This window comes from Equus quagga, chromosome 1, assembly GCF_021613505.1.
Source record: "Equus quagga isolate Etosha38 chromosome 1, UCLA_HA_Equagga_1.0, whole genome shotgun sequence".
In the NCBI taxonomy this organism is placed as follows: Eukaryota; Metazoa; Chordata; class Mammalia; order Perissodactyla; family Equidae; genus Equus; species Equus quagga.
The window spans coordinates 113,405,765-113,426,047 of record NC_060267.1 but is presented as its reverse complement, the minus strand read 5'-3'; the positions used below and the strand labels follow the sequence as shown (position 1 = coordinate 113,426,047).

Here is a 20,283-nt window from a genome sequence, read left to right as displayed (position 1 = left end):
TACCTCTAAGTTATTGCAGGGAATTCGCCTGGCTCAATCCAGAAGCTGACTCGTTTACTGATTGGCCTTAATGAAGGTCTTGAATAGATCTGAGTGGTGCAAAATGGGAACTAAATTTGATGGCTTTTTCTGCACAATTTTGGATCTCCTCAGCCTAACCAAATATTCAAGCCAATGCTTCATGTAGCCTAACACAGATGTTACCTGATAGTCTTTCATCTCTCACAACTCTCATTTTCCATTCAGCAGTTTCTCTGATTCCATGATATTGAACACCCACACAAACGTGATTGGCATCACGTGCATGTTTACCATGGATGTGTAGGAGAGTTAATGTCTCCAACGACAATCTTGCACCAATCTGCAGTGTGGCCATACATCCTCACTGGCCCAGCATAGATTTGAGTTATACCAGTTATGCCAGCATTGCTATACTTTTTCCTTTCACTGTCATAACTGTCTTGTTTCACATGATAAAGTAGATGGTCACCTTATCACTGGGTATAGGAGCCAATAGATGAAAGCTTTCCCCATGCTTAATCAAGGCGGATGGCCCAAAGAAGCATTTGATGTCATAGACTTCTTAGATGTTCCCATAGTATTGAACAATCGTTCATACTTAGTGTTGGAAAACTCAATAATACATCTTTTATTGGCTTTTCTTGCTCCCTTTTTAATCCTCCCTGCCCCTCACTCCTCTGAGATCACATTTGCAAATAATTACTCATATATTACAAAAGACAAAAGTCCTTATCTCAGGCTCTGCTCTAAGAAGAATCTGGACTATGTTGACTTGGTTTCAGTAAGTGATAGTATCTGTGTTGGCTAGCTATTGTTGCAAAACAAATCACCTCCAAATTTAGTGGCTGAAAATAATAATAGATTTTATCTCTCGTGTCTAAAAGACAGCCGAGGTTCAGCTCATCTCGGTTGCGCTTAGCTGGGCAGCTTGCTTATTACCCAGATCTGTGGCTCAGCTGAAGTGGCTCTGCTCCAAGTATCTTTCATCTTCTGTGGCCTGCAGGCTAACCAAAGCACGTTTATCTACAGCAATACCAAAGGAACAAGAAGGTGAGCAGAAACCCATAAGGGTACTTAAAACCTAGGCCTATAGCCAACACACTGTAACTTCTACTCACATCTTGGTCAAAGCAAGTCACATGTCAAGTCTAAAATCAAGGGACAGGGAAGTATATTTCACCTACAATGAAGCAATGGCAAGAGTGTACACACAGGGAAAGGCAAAGGATTAAAGCTAATAAATCAGTTTACCATATGATTATAGAAGAAATACCAGTATATTGTCTGTAAAAGAAAAAACCTGTGCAGCATTTATGCTAATGACTCCAATGGACCAGTAGATAACTTCTGTTTAATGGAAACTAATGAAACATGTTTTCTATGTCTAATCACCATTAAAACTCAATGCAGTAGTCTGTACATTTCACAAATGAAGGACAAGAACGGGGAAGGCAGAACAGTTGTGTCAGCAGCTAAACTCTTGATGAACATCCAGATTTTAGAATTTATGTGCTGCGACCTCTTCTTTGTGTCTATGAAATAAGATACAATCATAATTATTATGCACGGAAAAAATCTCTCAATCTTCAGGGTTAAAAAGATTAGAGTAGAAGAGGAGCCGCATTAATGAAATACATTTATTTTTACTGAGGCCTAAGCAATTTACCCTACAATTTAGAAAGATCACAATGGACCTCATGGTAAATAATACTCCTAAAATAGTGAGACTCTTACAGAGCAATTGGTGCTCATTAAAATTCAGTGTTGAAAGCAGCAGGTGGCAGGCAGTTCCATGGAACAATTTTGTGGTGTCCTTCTGTGGTTGAAGCAAAACAATTCATGTCACAAGATACCAGGTCTTACCCACTCCCTGTTGTAAGTTATCATTGTGCAACAATTCTTCTATTTTTATATGAATATATTCAAAGGACTTGAACTGAGTTATTTCAATAGCTTTCTAAAATATACATTTTCTTACCATGTGGTAGAAGGAGAATATATGCATTCCACTGACTATTTTCCCTTTGAAAAGCAATCCATTTCGTGGCAAACTGTTGTTACTTTTTTCCAGCAGGAAGTGGATTTTTGAATGCCTGTAAAATTATACATATGTGATATAAAGTGAAAAAACAATTTTGTGTTGGGGCAAAAGACTAAGAAGATTGTTATCACCCATCCTTCAATGAGCTTTTTCCTGAGGGAGAGTAAATGTGATATTGTAGCGGATTTTCCTTCCTGACCCTCTACTCCCTACTTCCCCCTCAGTGTAAAGGAAAAGAAAACAATGAGGGAGAAAAATGATTTAGATTTCCTGGGACCATTTAATACTTCTGTTTTTTTTTTCACAGCACAGTGGAGAATTGAGCCAAATATTTAGATTCAGACCATTTTCATGAGAAATACACAGTTCCTCAAATAATATAGGACTTATCTATCTAGTTAATTGTCAAGGTCTGTGCAGTTATAGCATAAAACATTGTATTCAAGAGAAACTTTTTAATTTGTCTTTAAGAGTGAAAATAACCATAAAAATTATAGCAGGTATTTTTGCCTTCCGTTTGTTATACCAATGGATGTGGCAGAGAAATCCAGGAAGAGAAGTTCAGGAGACAGATGTCGCAGCTAAGTGGAGTTGCATTCAAATCCCTGTTTGTCCTTCCACTGTTTGTGTGACCTTGACATGCTATTTAACCCTCTTGAACCTCAAGTGCCAGTAAAACAAACATGGTAGTACCTACCTCATAGAGTTGCTGTAAGGGTTAAGTGAGATTTTAGAGTTAGTGTCTGACCCACAGGAAGCACTTAGGAGTCTATAGAAAATTGTTTATATGTTAGTAATATTAGGAGAATTTCCTATGGTAGGCAGGGGAAAAATATCTCATAAAATATATAGTTTTTAAACATGGGATATTTAGAACAGTTGTGAATGCTAATTGAAGTATCTGAATTAAAAAATCAATGGGGGTCCAGCCCAGTGGCGTACTGGTTAAGTTCACATGCTCTGCTTTGGTGACTTGGGGTTCACCGGTTTGGATCCTGGGTGTGGACCCCTACCATTCATCAAGCCATGCTGTGGTGGCATCCCACATGGAGGAGCTATAATAATTTGCACCTAGGATATGCAGCTATGTACTGGGCTTTGGGGAGAAAAAAGAAAAGAGGAAGATTGGCAACAGATGTTAACTCAGGCCAATCTTCCTCACCAAAAAAAATATATATATATATATATCAGTGAAACAAACATAATAACACCAACAGCATAATACTGCTTATGTTAGTATATTATATATTTTTTAAATAATTGTATAAGTTCAATAAAGCAATGTGTGTGAATCTTTCTTTTAATTCTTTTAGAGAAAGAAACGTCAGAGATTTCTTCACAATAAGGCAATTCTAAACAAGTAATAAATAATAGTCATATTTTTCCTTCAAGAGGCAGAAGTAGATCAAGATTTTTGTGGGCCTTGAAGCTTATGAAAATTTGAGGGCTCACTTCAAGAGCTGCCTGGTGAGAGGAGCCTCAGTATCCTCCTAGGAAGTGTTGGGAGGAAGACAGACAATGGATTCTTTTTCTGTTTGGTATCAGGAGAACAGAGGAAATAGCAGCCACGAAGGGAAGTTTTGAGGGGAAAAAAGCAGTGCTTCATAGTTCCCCAAAGTTGGTTTCACTGCTGAAGGAATTCCGTCAGAATTCCTTAAGAAAGATTCTACACCTGTTAGCCTGCTCCCAATGTTGGGGACCCTGCTGAATGATGCTGTCCCCCTTGCCTGGGTGGTAACTGAACTGTTGGTCTCAATGTCTCCCAGACCATGTGAGCCTATGAGGACTGCCTTGTGCCTAAGGAGACTCCTGACTCCACGCCTCAGCGAAAGTGAGAAGGAAGAAATACATTTCAATACAGATGTGAGCTACCACACTAAATGCAAGTGCACTAAGCTACCCTATCAAAAATACAGAGATAGATTGGTTTAAAAAAATCCAGCTCTATGATCACCTTGAGAAAGATACCTAAAACAAAATGACAAAGAAAAAAATTTTAATGTGCAAATATATACAGGAAAATGAAAACCAGAAAGAAAGCAAGGGTGCCGAATAGAAGTCATATCTAAGAGATGTAAACAAATTTAAAAAATCACAAAGATGAAATCATATGTGTATCTATATATATTCATAAAGATGCAATTCACTCTCTCTATATAATATATACACTATAGTGAGATCTACATAGTGATATATATGTATACATGATATACATATATCATATATATATGTATATATATATGTATACACACACATATAGCCGTTAAGCAATGTAGCAACAGAATATGCAAAAAGTTTCTTGAAAAATAAAGATTATTTGATTTAAACAATCTTTGTGGGAAATATTTAATATGCTTCCCAGAGAATTTGACGTGTCAATTAGGCAAAATGTAAAAAAGAATATAAAGTCTTGGATAATAAAATCAATATTAATATCCTTTCCTGAGCCAGACTGCCTGGGTTTGATCCCTCCTCCACTGGATCCAGCATCTCCTGGCTGGAGGCTCTTGGACAATGTAGTTAATTTCTATGTGCTTCAGATTCCTTCTTTGTTAGATGTGGAAAATAAGATAAGACTAATCAGGTTGTTGTGAGGATTAGATAAATTACTAATGTGAAGTACTTGAAACACTAACTGGGACATATTTTGGGCTATAGAAGTTACCTCTCAATATCATCATCATGATCATCATGACCATCCCCTAGGAAAATATAAATGAATCAAACTGACCCAGGTAGATCTAAAAAATTTGAAATGACTACCAATCATGGAAGAGATTGGAGAGGTCATTTTCATTGTTCAGTATAATCAATAGTAACAATTACAGCAACAACAACAATAATATTCAGACAGAAAGATAGGCTTGTCAATTTTTACTTTTCCAAATCTTTTAAGAGAATCTACTGTCTACCATCATCATCATTCAATTTATTAAACCTCAACTTTACAAAGTATACTTTACACAAAATAAAATCTATCCATTTGTTCAGTTTGATAAGCCAGCCCTGGTGGTCTAGTGGTTAAGATTCAGCATTCTCACCACTGCAGCCTAAGTTTGTTTCCCAGTCAGGGAACCACACTGCCCATCTGTCAGGTGTCACACTGTGGCGGCAGCATGTTGCTCTGATGCTGAAAGCTCTGCCACCGATATTTCTAATACCAGCAGGGTCACCCAGAGTGGACTGGTTTCAGCAGAGCTTCCAGACTAAGACAGACTAGGAAGAAGGACTCAGCCACCCACTTCTGAAAAACTTGGCCAAGAAAACCCTATGAATAGCAGTGGAGCATTGTCTGATATAGCACCAGAAGGTGAGAGGATGGCACAAAAAGACCCAGTAGAGTTCTGACCTGCTGTACACAAGGTCGCTAGGAGTTGGAATCCACTCCATGGCACTGACAACAGTTTAACAAGACCTCTAAAATGCATTTACCCATTTAACCACTGTCACAATCAAAAACGAATATTTTCATCACTTTATTTATTTATTTATTTATTTTGAGGAAGACTAGCCCTGAGCTAACCACTGCCAGTCCTCCTCTTTTTGCTGAGGAAGACTGGCCCTGAGCTAACATCCATGACCATCTTCCTCTAGTTTTATACATGGGACGCCTACCACAGCATGGCTCTTGCTATCCGGTACCATGTCTGCACCCGGGATCCAGGCCGGCAAACCCTGGGCCATGGAGAAGCAGAATGTGTGAACTTAACTGCTGCGCCACCAGACTGGCCCCTCATCACTTTAAAATATCCACTTATGTCTACCTGCAATTGATCTCCTCCTGCCTTAGCCTTAAGTAATCATTCTTGGTTTTCTGTCGGTGTAGAATTGCCTTGCCTTTTCTTGAATATCTTTCTCTTAGCATTAAAATTCTTTATTTTTTACTTTTTCATTTATTTTATTTTATTTTTTTCCTTTTTCTCCCCAAAGCCCCCCGGTACATCGTTGTATATTCTTAGTTGTGGGTCCTTCTAGTTGTGGTATGTGGGACGCCGCCTCAGCGTGGTGTGATGAGCAGTGTCATGTCCACGCCCAGGATTTGAAACGACGAAACCCTGGGCCACCTGCAGCGGAGCGCGCAAACTTAACCACTCAGCCACAGGGCCAGCCCCAAAATTTTTATTTTAATGCAATTAATGAGTATTAGTAATTTTTCCCTTCTTAGCTCTAACTGGTATTACATTTATGGATGTACCATCATATTTTTATCTGTTAACCTGTTGATGGGCATTTGTGTTTTTTCCAACTTTTGTCTCTTCTGAAAAAGTTTGCCGTGAATCTTTATTGCAAATCTTTGTGTGGATGTATGCTTTCCTTTCTTTTGGGAAGATACATAAGCATGGAGTTTCTTGGTAATAATATTTGAAGAAACTGCCAAATTGTTTTTCAAAGAAGTTTTAACACTTTACCCTCCTACCAGCTAGGTGTAAGAGTTCTAGTCGTACACGTCCTCAAAAACCTTTGGTATTTTCAGTGTTCTTGATTTTAGCCTTTCTAAAGGGTGTGCAGAAGTACCTCATTGTGGTTTTAATTTGAATTTCCCTGATAAATAAAGATGTTGAGCATCTTTTTGTTGTTGTTGTTTTGAGGAAGATTAGCCCTGAGCTAACATCTGCTGCCAATCCTCCTCTTTTTTACTGAGGAAGACTGGCCCTGACTTAACATCCATGTCCATCTTCCTCTATGTTATATGTGGGATGCCTGCCACAGTATGGCTTGACAAGCAGTGTATAGGTCCACACCCGGGATCCAAACTGGTGAACCCAGGGCCGCCAATGCGGAACGTGTGAACTTTACAGCAGCACTACTGGGCTGGCCCTTGAGTGTCTTTTTTGTGTGCTTAAATGTCATTCAGATATCTTTGGTAACACGTCTGTTCATAAATTTTTAAGGTTTTTAATCAGTTGTTTGGTTTGTCACTATTGAGTTATAAAAATTCCTTAATGATGTATTTCAAATATCAGTTATTTTTCATTTTGATGAAGCCTAATATTTCTATTTTTTCTCCTATGTTTTGTGTTTTTCTGTGTGAATGTGTATGTTGGTGTGTATGTTCTAAGAAATCTTTGCCTACCCCGAGATCTTGTATATTTTCTTCTAGAATTTTTAAAGTTTTACCTTTAGGTTTGTGATCCATTTCAATCTATTTTTTTTGTGAGTGATATGAGGTAAGGATCAAGGTTAATTTATTCCAAATGAATATCCATTTGTTCAAGCACCACTTCTTGAAATACAATGCTTTTATCATTGAATTATCTTGACACTTTTGTCTAAAATCAATTGACCCTATAAGTCAACTGATTCTAAGCGTAGTCCTATTCTTAGACACTCTATTATATTCTGTAGATCTATCCTGACAATATCATACTGCCTTGACGAATTTAGGTTAGTAGTGATTGGTAAAATCAGAGTACAACTCCTCTAACTTTGTCTTTATCATTTTGATTTTACTTTTCTTGGTTATTTTCATTTTCATGTAAATTTTAGCACTTGATAATTGTTACAAGAAACCCTGCTGTTACTTTGATTGGAAATATTTCAAATCTAAAGACCTATTTGGAGATAATTGACCTCTTAAAAATATGGAGTTTTCTGGTCCATGAACATGGTATATTTCTTCACTTATTTAGGTCTTTGATTTCTCTCAGCAATTGTTTGTAGCTTTTAGTGCACCTTAATTTAAAAGTTTAGTGCCTCCCAGTGATTAAAGATTAAGAAAATGAGAAGATACCAGCAAAAGTTTCAGAGAAGGAGCAGCTAGTGACGTATGGAACAGTGGGGATAAAAGACTAGTCAAATTGGATTCAACATAGAACAAGAAAGGACGATTTGGAGACAATGAGTATAGACAATCCTTTAATGGTGTTTTACTGTAAAACGAAGCAGGAAAAGAGTGGTAGCTAGAGGGAGATGTGAGGCCGAAAAGGCTTTTGATTTTTAAGATGGGCAAAATAGCAGCAAATCTTTATGCTGTAATGATACAGCAGAGAAGGAGAACTGATAATTCTGAAGACAGGGGGACCCGAAGCTGGAAGAGTCTCTCGAACATGTAAGAGAGCACAGTAACTAAATCACAGTGGAACACTTGGCCTGAGGAAGGAGCGTGATTTACCCAGAGTAGCAGGAAAGAAGGCAGAACCTATGGCTAATAGGGTCAAGTATGTGATTAGAGGCAGTGGTAGGAGCTATTAAAGTTCTTTTCTGATTCTTATTCCCTTCTCAGTGAAACAGGAAGCAAAGCAATCAGCTGTCTTTGAATATGAGGCAAAAGTGTTAGAGATTTGATTAAGAGAGTGTCCTTTAACTGAAGAACGAATTCCTCTTCATGGAAAAACCTATTACGTTGTGAATATTTTTCTCATACTCCACAGAAAAATTCACCATGTTGTTATTTTTATAAATAAATACATTTTGATTTCAAAAGAAGGAGAGATACCAGTAAGTGATATACAGATAGCCAACAGGCACATGAAAAGATGTTCAACATCCCTAATTATTAGAGAAATCCAAATCAAAACTACAGTGAGATATCACCTCACACCTGTCAGAATGGGTATAATTAACAAGACAAGAAATAACAAGTGTTGGAGAGGATATGGAGAAAAGGGAACCCTCATGCACTGCTGGTAGGAATGCAAACTGGTGCAGCCACTACGGAAAATAGTATGGAAAGTTTTCAAAAATTAAAAATAGTACTACCATATGATCCAGCTATTCTACTTTTTTGGGTATGTATCCAAACAAGATGAAATAAATAAGTCAAAAAGATATACACAGCCTTATGTTCATAGTAGCATTATTCACATTAGCAAAGATGTGGAAGCAACCCAAGTGCCCATCAACGGGTGTATGGATAAAGAAGATGTGATGTACGCGTACAATGGAATGCTACACAGACATAAAAAAGATGAAATTGTGCCATTTGCAACAACACTGGCAGAACCTGAGGTTATTATGCTAAGTGAAATGTCAGAGAAAGACAGATACTGTATGATTTCATATATGTGGAAGATAAATAAACAAACACATAGTTGAGAACAGATTAGTGGTTACTAGAGGTGAAGCGGCTGGGGGGAGGGTGAAAGGGGTAAAGGGGTATATAAGTATGGTGATGGATAAGAACTGGACTGTTTGTGGTGAACATGATGTGGTCTATACAGAAATGAAATATGAAATATAATGATATACACCTAAAATTTACACAATGTTGTAAGCCAATATGATCCCAATAAAAAAATTTAGAGGTTCAGTTAAGACAAATATCATTCCCATAAAATAATTCATCCAGTTTTCCTCCCCAAGAATTGGAAGGAAGAATACTATAGCCCATTTTGAGTCTACCTAAAGTTAAGAAACATTAACTCCTCTCTAAAGCCTCTTATGATAGTGGTTAGACCTTATGTAGAAATGAGATGTGTGACTGGTATATTTGCAGATGATTGTAATCATAGAAATCTATATAATGTAGTCATAGAAACCTTCTGGCTTATCAGATGAAAGCAAACCAAGTCTGAAAGATATCTTTTGACTGATTCACATTTAATACATGGATTTCATTTTCCCAATATCCATTACTTTAAGATGCTGAGAGTGTATTTCTTTTTATTACCACATGAAAGTAAGTCCAAGCAATTATTCTGCTCTCATGTTGTAGCCATGTTTGTATTTCTTGGTTTCTCTGTGTGCACACAGGTACATTTCCTGTTCCTTAGCTGTTTCAACATGCAGTTACTCTCGTCAAAACCAATGACAAGATCCAAACATATTAAAAAGTTTCTTCGGAGGGTTGGGTGTGAAACATAAACAGCATTCTTTTCCTTGTGGTGCTGTTTTGCAAGCACATACACACGTGTTCTCTGCCTCTGGAGATTACAAATATGTTACCTGGGAGAGCAGCAATACACTTTTGGACTTGACTCCACTTTCATTACGCACTTACCTGTCTTTTCGAAGCCTCATGCACATATCTTTAAAATACGATTTAGAAAGGATTTAGTGACAGTGCATAAGATCATTTGATTTTATTTCCCTTTTCTCATCACTCTAACTAGTAGCAGGAGTTACTGGCATGCTTCAGAAAGCTTATGTTTGAATACAGTTTAAATCGGTGCAGACCCTTGACCGGCTTAATCTCTGCTTGCAAATGACAATGCAGTGAGACCAGAGGAAGAAAAAAAAATGACTTCCTTTCCTGTTGGAAACCTAATAAGTAGTTAGCCTGACCCAGTTTTCAATAAGAGAGATTTTCTGATGACCCAACAGGAGTGACTCTCTCTAGTCAGAGAAAGGGGAGGGTGAATTTAATCTTTCATGCCACTGGAATGGCAGCTGCTCTCAGCTCTCTCTGATTCTGTGAAGGATGATGAAGATAGAGCTGGCTTTTCAATGTAGGGAGAATTTTCCTTTTGAATATTCCAAACGGGAGATTTGCACATGTGCCTCAAGAACTAATTGTCTAGGTTCCGTCAGGAATGCAGCAGGAGAGGAGCGTATTTCATGCTTAAGACCAGAGAAGAGCCACGCAATACTCAGTGGATAAAAGGCTTGCAGTCCCAGCTGAGAAAAAGAGTTCCATTATCTCCCAGCTGCATAGACATTCCATACGGCTTGGTTCTGCCTGGATGCACAGCATGCCTGGCTGAGAGCTTGAAACAGAGTTCTGCAGAAAAATTGTAAAGATCCCGAGACATTTCCCTGGTCAGATCTGTAAGTACAAAATTGTGCTGTCTGCTGCAATGAGAATATTGCTGGGCAAGCTGCAGCTTTTCTTCCTTACACTGTCTTTGTATTAGCATAACAGGTAAAAGCTGTGGTTGGGGGAGAAGTTATTGCTTTATTTATGCTGTGTTTCTATGATGTGGATGCTTAAAATGCATTTATTCCTTGTGAGAGAACATGTATTGAATCTGTATTCGGGGGAGGTTAGAATCAAACCAGGGAAGAGAGACTACGGGTATATTTTTCAATGTTTCACTAGTCTTTGCTGCAGTAAAACTAATGGGCAAGAGGGGATGACAGTGCTAATTCTGGTACTTTCAGATGGCTTCATGCCCTTTTATAATAGCAAATGGGAAAATATGATTGCTACATTTTTTTCATCAAAGGGTAGAGGGTGGGGTTTGCAGTGTCCGATGGATGATTTAAAGGAATAGTTATAAAAAGTTTCCTCGGGGAGGCTTTTGGGTAGCAAGATTGGAGGTCACATGAGCTCACCAAATTTTGTCTGGCATTTTGCTTCTTACCCATCTTCTAGATAACAGCTGACTGGAGTTTCCGTTGACAATAGTTAAGCTTGTCAGTATTAAAGTATCCATAATACTTTATGAAAAGTTTCAAAAGTTGATGACTTGGGAACAAAACTTTTAAGAGCTCTGAGATTAGTCACATAGAACCCATTATGTTAATAGAATACAACCTTGGGGGCTTGGGGGGAAATTGGAATTTACAGTTCTTGCTTCTCCAGTTGAAAACTACTGTGTTTAAATAATCAGAATCCTGAGTATGTCCTCTGAAAAACATTCACAGAATGACTAAATAGAAGTTATACTGAGAGAAAAAACAGGAAGAACAGTAGAATTACACAGAATCAATTTGGAAAATGAGGTATTCATAATCATAGCTACAGTGGCAATGGTTTTTTTCAAAGATCTTTGTAAAAGAAGGAGCCATATGTTGAATATCGAATTGCTTGTTTTGAACAATTTTCATTTATCTGATGGGTTTGTTTGTCATCTTTTTTTAATTGTTAAAGGTTCCACCAATTTATGTGCATTGCATTTTATAAAGACGGAAGATATTTGAACACACTCACCCTTGCCCCTCCCCCTTCTCACACATTTGTAAACCTACACAAATTTACAAAACAAACATACACACAAAAATACTGACAAGATTTGTATAACAACCAGAAATACAGAGTCATTTCATCTTGGATGCTTCAGTGATTTTTTTAAAAGCAGTATCATGATTATACAGTCCAAAGATTTCAAATATATAAATCTGCAAGCTTTTATATAAGGCTTATATGAGGTTATATAAATGCATAACTTATCACATCTTAGCAAAAAAGCCCATCATTTATAAACTGTTGCATTGCATTACTTCCTTTGAGCATTTCTAGTGAGGTACCAGAACAGTTTTTTTAGGACTCTCCACGTAACTTTCCTTAATGAAAACAAACTCACATTGTCTTTCAGAAAGTTATTACATATTTGGCCTAAGCAAGCTTGGACAAAAAAAAAAAATCAATTATCTTGTGAAAAGAATGTGAGGTGTACGAAGTTGTTTGCATACCTTCATTTTTTGACAAATGAAAATGCTCAATAGTATAAAAGTAAATTTTTACCTTTTAAATTCTTTTAGTGGAAGGAGGAGGGTTATGAAATATTTGCTTATTTTTTCCCTTATGTATTTATTTTAACATCATATTCATTAGAATGCAGTAGCATAAGGTATACTCATGAAAAATAACCCAAGACAAACATAAAGGTTCTAAAAACAAATCTCATCACCCGTAAATAACAATCATAAAATTTTGAGACTGTCAGTGGAGACATCCTATGCCTAAATTCAAATTAAAAAATGAGAGTCAGACAGACTTTAGTAAGAATGGTTTCTTGCCATAAATCTTTATATATTTTTTTACAAATAAGAAGTATTTAGATAATATGATCAATGATAGATAGATGTACTTTTAAAAGAATGTGAACATACCCTGTTCCTAAGAAAATTGTTGAATTTAATTTTAGCCTTGGATTAAACAGTAAAAAAAAGGAGCTGATATGAAACTGAAGACGTTGCTAGATTTCAGGTATTCAGTTCTTTCCAAAGGAGATATTAGTTTCAGAAAAATAACTCCGGACTTAGGAGCAACAATTATGAATATATTAATAGTTTGAAGTCATTTTGTAGGATGCATGTTTAAATATTAAACAACCACTTATAAGTTTTGTTATGATAAAGAAATTAGCACACGTACTTTATGGTTAACTTCCTTCAATACCCCACCTGAATTTTAATTACATTATCAGTTTTGCATTATTGAGATTTATAGTATTTGTGTTCTGGCTTAATTCCTTTAATCTTGGTTTAGACATTTCAAATTTGAAAATATTGAGTCCTTACCAACAGGCTTTTACTACTCAATTAACCCTTCCTATATTTTGTATTTTTAATTATTTCTTGGGTTGTTGGATTTCACTGTTAAATAGTACCCCTTCACTAAAGAAACAGTCATAAATGATGTATTTTCTGTGTGCTTACATAGAACATTTCTTTCTTGTGCCTTATACATGGAAGGCAAGTTACCTTTCTTGAATCAAACTTATTTTCCCCTTGAAAATTTGTAAATATTTGTAAACAATGCTGGAGACCCTTCTCATATTGAATGTTGCTGTCCAGTGGTTTTTAGATAGGTCTGAAATTTCCATCCTTGAATATAACTTGCTATTTTTTTGATAGATGTCCACATGATTCTTTCTCTTTTTTTTTGCCAGAATATATCCTGGAGTTGATCAGTTTTCATCAACTTTTCTTGAATATGGTGTACCCTATTGATCTGAGATTCTTTTCTTTCAAATATTTTGTTGTTACACTATGTAATTAATTTTTTTGCAAGGGGTGATGAAATTTTTGTTATATTGTTTCTTCCTTTTCTTTAGGATCACCAGTCATGGACATGTTGAATCTCATTTGTCTGTCTTCCACATCTATCATATTATTGAAATTTATTTTTAATTTTACACTTTTTTGGTGGTTCACTTTGCTTTATTTCCTGAAGCTGGTCCACTATGTCCTTAACAGTGATATTCAATCATGCATGTTATAATATTATTACTTCTGGTGCAGCTTTAATTCTTGTAATATTTTTATTTTCCTTTATAATTTTTTAATTTCTTCCTTTACTTCCTGATTTTTTTAGCTATTTATTTTCTTTTTAAAAATATATACATAAAGGTTGTGTTTTACAGACATTAAATCTATGTAAGAGTAATTGTTTAAGCACTTTTCCCAAACTATAGCTGATTCTTCTTCAGATTTATTTTTTGCAACTGCATTTCTCTTTGTTCTTTTCCCTTTTATCTTCTTTCTCTTTAAAATATATGCATGAGGGATGAGTAGGCAGAGCACAGAGTATTTTTAGGACGTTGAAACAATTCTGTATGACCCTGTAATGGTAGATACTATGTCATTATCTGTTTGTCAAAATCCATAGAATGCACAACACCAAGAGTGAACTCTAACATAAACTATGGGTTTTGGGGTGATAGTGATTTACCAATGTAGGTTTATCAATTATAACAAATTGTAGGATCGTGTACCACTATGGTAGAGGATGTTGATAGTGGGGGAGGCTGTGCATGTGTAGGCGCACAGTTTATAAGCTAGTAGGTCTTAGGGCAGTCTGTATCCTCCTAAATGGAAGAGACAGAGAAAGTCCTTGTCAGCTTTCCCTGATGCTCCCCCCACCCCACCCCCACCCTACCAGCCGTAGGTCATGTTTTTTAGCATTTGGCAGCAATGTAAATGTGCTTCAGAGTCTGTGTTTTGGGATGTGTCCACTCACAGTTTTTCATTGAAGACAGAAGATTTTTTGCTTTGTTTTTGTATCCCACCACCACTACGTTTTTCATTCTCTATGCTGTTTTTGTAGAACAAGAGAGGAATAAAAATATGTTTATTTAGTGAGCTTTAAGTAAAAATCTTCTTGTTTGAGAGAATTCTTTTAAATGGAAATTTCATTAGAAAATTAAATTATTCTCATTATTCATATTGACAAGAGCTGCTCTAGTTAAAATTGGGTTCGTGTGTACTGTGTGTTTTAGCATTAAATACTTATTATAGTGAGGGCATAACACAGGACATACCAAAGGGGGAAAAACAGTCATTGGACATTCTTTTCTTCTCCTAGTAGTCTTTAATGCTCATCATTAAACACAGCCTACTTAACCATCTTTAAACACAGCCTGCTTAACTATCTTACAACGAATCCTAAGATAATTTACAGTGAATTTGGGTTCTTGTAACCTGAATCAAAATTAGCGGTCTCAAATATGTTGTATTTTATGGCAGTAGGGTAGGTATAAAACTTACACATGATAGGTTTCCGATTAAATGAACAAAATTACTTAGCTATTGAGATTTTTTTTAAGAAGCAATAAAAGAACCATGTGTCCTGTGAAGCACAAAACGATGATCTTATTGGTAAAACAAGTTCCATTCTCTGTGTATGAAGTGATAGGGCAAGATTCTGGAGTCTGGCCACTTGAGCTACAGAGCCACCCAACAGCTATTCATTTGCTCTCCTCTCTACCCAGCCCAGAAGAGCTCTGTGGTCTGAAACAAGTTACTTAGCCTCTCTCTACCTCAGTTTCCCCATCCATAATGGAGATAATAGTACTGACTTCATAGTATTAGCAAGAGGATTAAATAGGATAATTTGTGAAAATGCCTTGGAAGAAAGCCTCGACATTAATAAGCACTCTCGGTATTAGTTGTTCAATCATTTTTATATTAGTATTACTATTGAAACATTTGTCTATTAGCCTTGGGATCATTGGGAAAAATAATATAAAACAATGAAAAGAATGAAAATTACAATCATCATCTAATCAATTATATTGGGTATTTAGTACAGAATTAAATTTGGAGGTTTAGATCATAATTAGATATGAAAATAGAGCTCAGGGAATATTGTGAGAAGATTTAGAAATGCTGGTGTTTGAATCCATATAGCTTAAAAATAGAAATGATATTTCTGCAAGCACTAAGCAATCAGGCCTGATCAAGAGTTTATTTAATTTTCTGATTATAAAAGCAATGCACAGAAAAACATAAGAAAAAATAAGCCAGAATTTCTTTCACCAAAGAAAATCATCACAAAACATGTGTGCATTTCTTTCCTGTTGTCACTCAGCTTTTCTTGCTATTTTTTAAATTAAAATTTTAGTGTCCTACTAAAGTAACACATTCACCTGGAAATAACAAAATAATATAAGAAACTACAGAAAATATACTAAAATAAAAAATAAATATATACTAAAATAAAAAATAAATATCACTTTCCAGAGATATTTTAAATTGTGTATTTTATTGTATTTATTTTTTTACTGCCTTTTATTGGATTGATCAATCATTCTTTATTCACTTTTTTACAACTTTTACCAGCTTAAAAATTATATATTGTCTTTATTGCATTTTGGTGAACATAAATATTCTAACATAAAATATAACTTTATATTTTCTAATAAAGCTAAAGTCAATATATCTACCCTCTTCACAAACAGGACAATGACTTGTTTAAATTTTCTCCAAGATATTTCTTCCAGTGTCTATGTTTCTGTTATTTTATTTTCACTTTTTTTAAAACTGCTTCCAATGGTTTTTGTCAATATATTTTTAGATTTACGACACGTTTCTCTGGGTTCTTCGTTTGCCATTTCCTCTTGGTACATATGTGCATTTCCTGAGTTCATTTTCTGTGTGCTGAAGACCATTTGAAGGTCATTCTAGAAGCAGTATTAAACTCTCTTAAAATTTATATGTCTGGAAATTACTTATTCTACTGACTTACCAAAATAATAGAATAGTTGGTTACAGAACTCCATGTTGACTGGTATTTTTCTCTCAACACGTTTTGCATATTCTGTTCCATGATCTTCTTGGATATAATTTTGCTCCTGACAAGACTGCCCATAGTCTAATTAAAACATTTTTGAAGATCTGTCTTTCATTATGGTAGATTTTAAGAATTTCTCATTGCTATGATGTCTTCAAGTTTACCACAATGTGTGTAGGTATGGATTTGTTTTAGATTTATTCCATTTAGGCCTACGCAAGCTCATAAATCTTTTTCAATTCTGAAAAATTCTCAGCTATCATATTTTTAATCTCACCTCCTTTTCATCTGCTTATTTTCTCCTTCAAGATGCTCACTAAATATTTGTTTCTGCTTCTATTCTTCTGTCTTTGATTTTTCTATATTTTTACTTCTTCCTTTTTTGTGTTATGTTCTGCGTGATTTCCTCTGATCTATGCATCGCACATTTTTCTTTTCAGAAAATATTTTTAACTTTTATAGCTTCTTTTAAAAATTCTCTTTCCATTTGGTCTGTGCCTAACAGTCTCTCTTCCATCCTTTAGCTCTTCAAAAATTTAAGTAAGCTCATTTTGAATTTGAATTCTGATTGTTTGACTACTTTTAGTTTTTTAGAGACGATTGACTCTAGTACTCGTGTCTGCTGGATTTCCCTCATGGTAGTTCATTCTTTCTGTTGTTTACAATTTCCTTTTATGACAAATTCGCCTTCAGCAGATGTTGCTTTCCGTGAGAGACGAGCGTTATCTGAGTGGTAGATGCTTCTGTCGAGCATTGCTTCACTTTTGGCTCTAAAGTGGCTCTATACTTTTCTCCTGTTTTGGCCTAATTTCTATGTTAATTTTTTGGCTTAAAATTACCTTACCAAGCAGATGGAATAAATCTGGGCCCTACAACCAAGCCTGGCACAAACTTGGTGTTCTGGCTACCTCTGGGAGCCTCTTTTCGCACCAGATAAGCAGAATGCCTCGAGGTCTCCTGTTTCACGCAGAGTCCTCTCTTCCTGGGGCTATTCCAGCTCCACCACCTCCTAGTCAGTCTAACTTTTAGTTTCCTCTTTATTTAGGGCCCCTGAGCATTTATCTCTCTCATATACAACCTTGCTTATGTATATTTTTAAAGAATCTGTATGCTTAGATTGCGTCATATGTGTTTGTGGTGGAAAGGATATCCTTCTGCATCATACTGCATAGTGTCATATACTTCCATGTTGACTGGAATTTTACCCATCTGTTTTCTATCTTTTAGGAAGTCATGAAACTTTCTGGCTTTCTGGTATTTTCTTTTTTCTGGTGCTCATACTTTTGCATATTTCTTTTGGTATGTTTTCTACAGTTCAATCATGCTTTAGCAGAGGAGGCATACACTCATCCCCAAATCTGGAACCTAAGTTTATTTAGTGGTTTAAAAACAGATTTTTTGCAGAGTTTAAAGATGATTACTTTTCCTTAGTTTTTCAGTATTTCACTAGATCAATACATTAGCTAATTAAGAAATGATTAAAGCCAATTGTATCTGTCTTTCCATTGGTTCCACAAACATTAATATAACTTACAAAAGTGCCTGATTTAGTTCAAAAGGACGGTTTGTCCAATAAGAGAATATGCTAAGAAACACTCTAGAATTTAGTTAGAAAAGCTAACCAGTGGACGTTAATAGCTTATGTATTTTTTGGGAGTGGTAGCTGTATTAATTCCTTAAGTTTAATGGTGTGCGAATTCTTAAAATGTAGAGGGAATATTCAAAATATTTTTTAGCACAGCAATTTTTAGTGACACAGTAAAACTCAGTGCTAAACAGACCATTCTTCCTTTAGATGGCTTCTTCTGATTAAAAGTGAGAATATTAGATCGACTTTTGAAAAGCTTTTTTTAAGTCTCCTTTTAAGGCAGGAAAGAGACACTGAAGATACTTTGTAAAATTCCTAATAATTTATCACTCTTGTGAGTAAGAGGCCAATAAGAACATTTTATTTTCAAGGTTTTTTTTGAGGAAGACTAGCCCTGAGCTAACTGCTGCCAATCCTCCTCTTTTCACTGAGGAAGACTGGCCCCTGAGCTAACATCCGTGCCCATCTTCCTCTACTTTATATGTGGGATGCCTACCACAGCATGGCGTGCCAAGCAGTGCCATGTCCACACCCAGGATCTGAACCGCCGATCCCCGGGCCGCCGAAGCAGAATGTGCACACTTACCCACTGCACCGTCAGGCTGGCCCCTATTTTCAATGTTTTTATTTATATATTATTTCAGTCTAATTTATTTGATTTCTCTTACGTTTCTATGACTAAAGAGGCTGTGTAAGGGCTCTGTATGGAGACTTTTGCAGTCTCTTCGTAAATATCTGGAGCACAATACATTTGTTGGAATAGAACTCTTAGCCAAAGAACATAATTTTCCTATCTGGCATCTGTCAAAGTCTCCCAATCAGTAAAGAGCAATAAATGAAAGAGAAGTTCAGAAATCAGACAAGCTGCTAATTCTCTATCGGCTGATATAAGAGTAAATTTTAAAAAGTCCTTGAACTTTTGTTGGGATGAAAGGTTACTCTTACTCAAGAGTTGATAGAAGGTAAATTTTCTTTTAAGAAATGTGTAACAGGAAGATGGTTGCTAGGCATTTAAGAATTTGTTAGACCACAAATTCTCAAACATGCTTAATTGTGAATCTGTGGTGCTGACAGATATGCTAATTCTGAAATTCCTATATATAAATTAACACAGAAGTATATTCAAGAGTCCTCTTAAAATTAGCATAGTAGTTACAATATATGTATTTTTCAGAAGCGCCCACTTTAAGTTATTTTGTACAAACTGTGTCTATGTGGTTTGTAGACAAGAGAATGAGGCCACTATCTGCTTCTTCCTATCAAGAAGTCTCTTTGCTGACCTCACTGTAGTTCCGTCTCTTGTCATAAGATGTTCAGAGTAGTTATGCAATGACAGACACAACTTTCTTGTAGAAAAAGAGAGGCTAGAATTTAAAAGAAAAATAACCTATTTGCCTTGCATAGTTCTACATAAAAAGCCAGATAGAAGTTTTCATACATTTACACACATACATTATGTGCACAATACTTCAGAAAATTCCTTTTATCAACATTGGCTTCTTTACTTAATAGGTAAAAGTCGTTTTTCACAAAGAAACACGGAATAACAAAAACATCATTTTCTGCCATTGAAGTTTCAATATTCATAAATATATCTTTGGATGTCCTCAAATATTTTTTTCATTCTCAGAGTTTTAGCCCCTGAATATTATTTTCTTTCATGCTTTCATTTGTACATGGAATTATCTCAATTTATCCAAAAATTCTGGTTAATTCAGATTAATAATTTAACATACTTAATTGCCAATATTAATAATATTATAATTCAATAAAATATACTGATAATAAAGCAATAGTCAAAGTAGTTTTAAAGTTTAATTAAATAACATTTCAGAACACTGAAATTTGTCACTATCATCTTTATAGATGGTTGAAAAAATATGATGTGTATATTTACCATTGTTGTCTTATAAACACAGTTTTAAAGCTTTTTTTTAAATACTTTGTATTCATGGAGGTTTGGTCATGTGTTAACTTGTTTTATTATTAACTGTGATTGTGTTCTCCTTCAGAGTC

At 35.6% G+C, this 20,283-nt stretch overlaps 1 protein-coding gene across 1 annotated transcript in view; it reads left to right on the top strand.

The window, feature by feature from the left end:
- Nucleotides 1–10,668: 10,668 nt before the first annotated feature.
- Nucleotides 10,669–20,283, top strand: part of CNTN6 (contactin 6) — a 295,689-nt gene continuing 286,074 nt past the window's right edge. The window contains exon 1 of the mRNA XM_046683997.1: nucleotides 10,669–10,768. The gene's annotated coding sequence lies outside the window, so the exon portion shown is untranslated. The remainder of the gene's footprint in view (nucleotides 10,769–20,283) is intronic.